The sequence below is a fragment of the Lytechinus pictus genome, chromosome 1 (genome assembly GCF_037042905.1).
Source record: "Lytechinus pictus isolate F3 Inbred chromosome 1, Lp3.0, whole genome shotgun sequence".
In the NCBI taxonomy this organism is placed as follows: Eukaryota; Metazoa; Echinodermata; class Echinoidea; order Temnopleuroida; family Toxopneustidae; genus Lytechinus; species Lytechinus pictus.
Genome location: NC_087245.1, coordinates 32,733,801 through 32,740,034, shown reverse-complemented (window position 1 = coordinate 32,740,034; position 6,234 = coordinate 32,733,801).

Genomic DNA, 6,234 nt, shown 5'->3' with positions numbered 1-6,234 from the left:
GTTGTTGCTGCTGCGTCTGTATTGAATATTTTGTTGTTTATTGCTGCTGCCGTTGTGTAATTGAATTGTTGCTGCTGCTGTTGTATAATATATTTTGTTGCTGGTGCTGCCGTTGAGTGAATGCTGTGAGCTGTGCTGCTGACATTTGTATTAAATTCATATTCAATCAATTAATTATAAATTGTATAATTAAATAAATTTTGTATATATTTAGATAAATTGTACTTGTAAATATTAACTTTTGTTCAAAAAACAGAAAAAAAATAAATAAATAATAAGAATTTATTTATTTGAAACTATTTCTATATATTTTTCATATCTTTCTTTGAACAAGTGAGCGTTCGATTGTTTGCATTTTTTCTTTTCTTTCCTAAGAATTAAATCATACAGGAATTTTATTTTTTAGGCAAGGTAGCCTCTGGATTTTAATTTGATTACATTCTCAGGATATTGTGAGATTAGTTCTGTTAATTCTCTTTCATTTTTTTTTCAAAAAGTTAATTTTGTCCCAGATTTATTTTGATTTTATCCGCAAGACAAAGTAGTCTGCAGGATAATTTTTGGTTAATTACAGTTCAATTTTGGAATTTAACTTTTGTTACTGATTAATTTCTACATCAAGATGGCGAGCAACATACCAAGAATCAAAATCAACTTGTGTTCGTCTGAGGAATTGATGAGTCTGCCCGGAGTGGGTATGGCCACCGCCAACCGCATTCTACATGCGAGGGAGGCGGCCGACCTTACTCCGGATACATTCTTGTCGATACCTCATATACCGAAGGCGGAACTGTTAGTTTACGCCTTTGATTATGAGCCAACAACAACGGCTCATAATGTGGACCGCAGAGAAGTGCGCTCCGAAGGAGACGAGCCTTCTACGAGCGTTCCACTTATTCCGTCTAAGGAGCCCCCCGTAAGCCAGGCGTTTGAGGCTTGGCCACAGCACACCCATGCACATAGCGCACAGGGTGCTGTAGGCCAATCTTCTCAGACACAGGCCGGGGAGGCCCCCTCATTTTTCACAGGGGGGAGGCCAGGTGGCGCTTTTACTCAGCAGCCTTCGGCCTCTCCAGAAGATAGGGCTAAGTCCCTCTGGGCTAATCAATTTGGGTTTTCAGGATGGAACGATGGCCTGTTCCCACCACAGGGTCCCCACCAAGTTACCCCACCAGGACCCCAGTTCCAATGTGGTCCTCGTGCCCAGGTAGCTACCCCACCAGGACCCCAGTTCCAATTTGGTCCTCATGCCCAAGTAGATTTGCATGGTCAGGCTCCCGGTACTCAGGGTGGCCGACCAGCAATGTTCAATCAAACAACCCAGACACCTCCACATAGCTATCCACAGGCCGTTCCACACTTTACACAAGCACAGTACGAGGAAATGTATGGCGTGATGTTTAGGATGATGCAGATGATGCCATTCGGAGGAACTGGACAGCCAGCTCCTCCATACTGCAACCCTGCTGCCGCCTACGGTGGGTATTGCCCACCATGGGCTGGAGGCAGATATCCGCCACACTATCCTAACACTGTGGCCCCGCAAACCTCTCCCCAAGGACCATGTGACTTGCAATATGGGGGTAGCAACCCTGTGTATCAAGGCGCTGGACCTCAAGGAGATGGACATGGAGGCCCAGTATACAGTGAACATAGAAACACCACAAGGCCATCAGTAAGCCCTGGATACAGGGGGCTGTCAACAAGAAATCAGCCGCCCCGCGTCACCAGACTTACTTCGGCCTCAAGACCTGTGGTACCGGAGTATGACGACAGAAGGCCCCCTTCTAGACCAACCTCTTTGCCGAAGACTATTTCGTTCGACGGCAAAGGAAGTTGGGCGGCCTTCTATTCAAAGTTCCAACTATACACCGAAAGACACGGCATGTCTGATGCAGACAAGAAATATCAGCTGTGTCTGGCGTTGGAGGCCGAAGCTAGTAAGTTCATGGCTCTCATCCAGGAGAGCAACCCAAATATCGCCTTCTCTGACTTGGTTACCAAGTTGGAGAAGCGGTTCGCTCTCCAGGATGAGCCGGAAGTTACTCGGATGCAATTTCAATCGGCTTTGCAACGCTCGGATGAAGACATAATCAATTGGGCAGATAGGCTTATGACCCTTGCAGGTCAGGCCTTCGTAGGCCTACCTGACAAGTTCGTCCAAGAACTTGTAGTGGCAAGGTTCTGCCAAGGTGCCCAAGACAAAGATGCAGGGCATCATGTCCTGACTTCTCGGCCTGGGACGTTAGATGAAGCCATGACGAAGTACAAATGGTTTCAGTTTACCCAGAAGACCATGCAGAAGCATGGCCCTAGGCTGAGAAACGAAGTAAGGCAGCTCTCTGTAGGAGAAGATAAGAATGACCTCAGGGTACAAGAGTCGTCTCCTCCGGAAGCTGCCACCAAAGGAAATTCTAGCCTTGAGGCTAGAATCAGTGCTCTGGAGGCTCAGAATGCAATGTGGGCCTCCAAGATGGATTCGATGGTTGCTGCAATCACGGATCTGTCTCGGAGTACTAAAGAACTTTTGTCGGTGTCAAGAGGCCAGCCGAGTTACTCCTCCGGCCGTGCCCCTGTCACACCTGAAAGACCAAAATATACCTCCGGCCGAGCTCTGGGAACACCGGACAGACCAAAGTATACCTCTGGTCGGGCTCCGGGTACATCAGACAGGCCGAGGTATACCTCTAATAGAACGCCGGATCGGTCAGAAGGAGGCAGAAGACCATCTTCGGGCCTTCCACCAACCGATCGGCTGCGAAACTTCGCAGGCTGTTTCAACTGTGGGGAAGAAGGCCATTTCAGTAGGGCCTGCCCCAGAGGGAGATCGCCTGCTCAAAACAGACAACTTAGGGCTGTCACCTTCGAGGAGGAGGGAAATGGACAGGGATCGGAGGAGATGGGGAATCCCCGATCCGATCACAGATCCCCACCATCTCCATTCCATTAAAGGACAGCCTCATGCCACAAGACCATGGTAGCTCACGGGCACCGGACTCACAAGCAAGTCCAGGGAGCCCAAACTTCTCTGAGGTAATAGATGTTCCTTGGAGGAATCCACCATGGCCACCAGACATTCCTGGTGAGGTTAAAGATCAAGATATTGAAGTAGTCATTTGTAGAATTATGTCTACTTCAACATTGAGTGTTGGGTTGACAGTTAGCAAAGAGCCCATTACATCCGTTTTGGACACTGCGGCAGCTGTCACCATTATATCAGATAGGCTATTCAAACGCCTCCAGCCACGGCCGCCCATCCTTAAGCGTGTAATCCTTAAGGGAGCTGGCCGAGACATGACAATGGACGGCATGGTGGTAGGGCCTATTAATATCAAGCTGGGTGCCCAAATACTCAGCGAGAAGATTTATGTAGCTCCGATAGCAGATGAGATGTTGTTTGGCGTTGACTTGTTACGAAAACACAATGCCAACATTAGCATCCCAAATGCTATCTTAACTATGAATGGTGAAGACCTACCAATCATACAAAGAGAAGATCCATAAAACAAGGTGATATGATTGGGGAGGCTTATAAGTCTTGATTGTAGGACATGACGTAGAACCCTCAGAATGTGTCCCATTGTGGATACTCATGAATCGGGTCTATACTCTTCACCTTCTGGATCCCTGGAGCCGCTCTATTGAGGTGCTGGCCCCAGGGGAACAGGAGTTGAGAAGGTTTCTACTTAAAAAGAAATAGATTGGTACACCTTGTCGATTGATTAGACAAAGATGTGCCATTAAGTCAAAGACAGAGGGTCCCAAATGAGGCTGTTGAATCTTTTCCTGTAATGTGCATGGAAACATCCTTCAACAAAGCCAATTCATTTGAGATCCGAATAGTTGACCCAGCTGAGGTGGCAGAGGAACCGCCTTCTGACGATTTAGTCAAGATCATGCGGAACCAATTCCTTGAGCCCCCCTGCAAGTGGTTAACATACAAGAAAGAGCCGGCTGAAGAGACTCTGTTTCTCATCCCGCCAGAGGGAAAGTTTTTGTGGACAAACAGGGAACTCTTCTACCTTTATAGAGAAGGAGTTATCTTGATGGAGAAGGATGAGCGTAATGTCATGATGATTTCTGAATCACTACGACATTACATCATCCAGCTTAGTCATGATCCTCCTTCAGCAGGGCATGCTGGGATCGGTAGCTCTCGGTAATACCGATACGGCATGTCGGAAGACACTCTCATCTGCATATAGCCAGGTGTGCAACTTGAAATACAAGAAAGCGACCCGTTCTGGGAGGCATCCTACGAAACGTTTTCATGTGAGCGCCCCCTCGGAATGTGTCCATCTTGAATTCACTATCAATCCTGGTTATGACAGATTAAAGCAAGGGAGCTCTATTGCCTCGAATAACAGGGCAATGCTACTCCCTTGCACCTGTCTCTGCCTGCCACTGTGCAAATCGATTTATTTTATAGGATGTGTATTTCAATGCGATACAAGAAATATAAAACGAATGCCTATAATATCACCTATAATTTATCACCCAATTTTGTATGCATCCCTTATTGTATATATATCAATATATTAATAAAGATAGATGAGTTAGTTAGTGGATCACACATATGTATATATTCATTGATTTAAATATTTGTTTATTTTTACGTAGGTACATAGATAGGCGCAGTGAGATTATTTTATTTATATCAAGGCAGAGACAAGGTAAGAATATGTTTTATGATTTGGTAATGATGTATATATTGATGTATATATTTATGTTGTATTTATGTTCATGAACAAATAAGAAAGAGTAAGAAAAGAAAATAGATCACAGAGAAAGAAAAGAAAACGATCACAAAAGAAGAAAATATGAAAGAAAAAGGTCACAGAAGAAAAAATCAAGGAGAAAAGAGAAAAAGAAAGAAAAACATGTGATCAAGAAAACAAAAAAGAGGAAAAACAAATGTATGTTGGTGTATATTTTATGTTTAGGGTTACCTTATGTTAAGTTCAGTTGAGTTATACCTTATGTTAAGTATGTTCAGTTATGTAGAAAATAGGCCACCCAAATTTTTTTAGGGTGGGGGGAAGTATGGTGTTAGGGGATTAGTCGGGATTATTAGTTATTAAGCATACGATGTCACATGACCCACCGGCGGGACGAACAAACACAAGACCTGCATTCAGCTGTATACAACACACACATATACCGGTATTCTACACACGCCACTCAACCACAAGATTCCATACCCAACCCCCGGTCGTAGCGGACCTGTTGTAAGAGAGCTGTCACAGTGCCTGGATAGATAACAAGAATAAGGTAAGGCTTTCTCCCGGTGTGAAGTTTATATGTGTATAGTGAGTGTATTATTATTTATGTTATCGGCCCCCCTCTTTAGCAAAATAAATTTAGAGCAAGAGTGAAGGAGTTTCTCTTTTTGAAAAAAAAAAAAAAGAATAAAAGGAAAAACCCACAAAGCTACCTTTCTTCCCTTTCTTCCCTTCGCTTTTCCTTTTCTCCTCTCTTTTTTCCCTTCTTTTTTTTCTTTTTGGGGACGTTTTGGGGGGGCGACTGCCCCCACCGCCCCCCCTGGCTACGCGCCTGTATTAGTGTGAGTGGGTTAAATCATGATCTGTACAAGGTCAAGAGCACAGCCCGCGAGTGGATAAAAAAAATATTAAAGTCCTTTGCCTTTGGTGTAGGCCTATATCTGTTAATATTATGTTATTATTGCCTTGGATGAGGGAGTACAATTGTCATTAGTTTAATTTTACTTAAGTAACTTAGACAGGAATTCGGGGGATTTATTTAACGATTTCTGACATTTCACTATGAGTGGAGCCAACGAAGTTCAACGGAACGACCAAATACAGACTACAGAGTACAGAGACTGAAGCTTTTGGTCTAAATTTTACTATGCCAACACCAAACGAAGTATCTGGGGTAATGCTTTGAAGAAGATGATAATTGCAGATCTAACTTACATCTACGCACCAAATTTCAACTTACCTTTCGTTACATTTTCCAAAGCGGAGTCTTTTAAAATATTCATTGTGACAATCTTCACAGTGTCAATTGTTCGTCCAAAGCAGCCAATTAAGAGTTAAAGCTGAACTTTAATTTAGCCAAAAATAGAAAGAAGCATGGAAATGGGCGTTGTCTTGTCTTGTTGATGTTTACGATTTGACGAAGAGGCGTGGCAAATAAGTAACACGTGTACCACTTGTCCAATAAAAACCGGCCACGGGTTTGCTCGCCACTTGTACTGCTGTGTGACGTGTG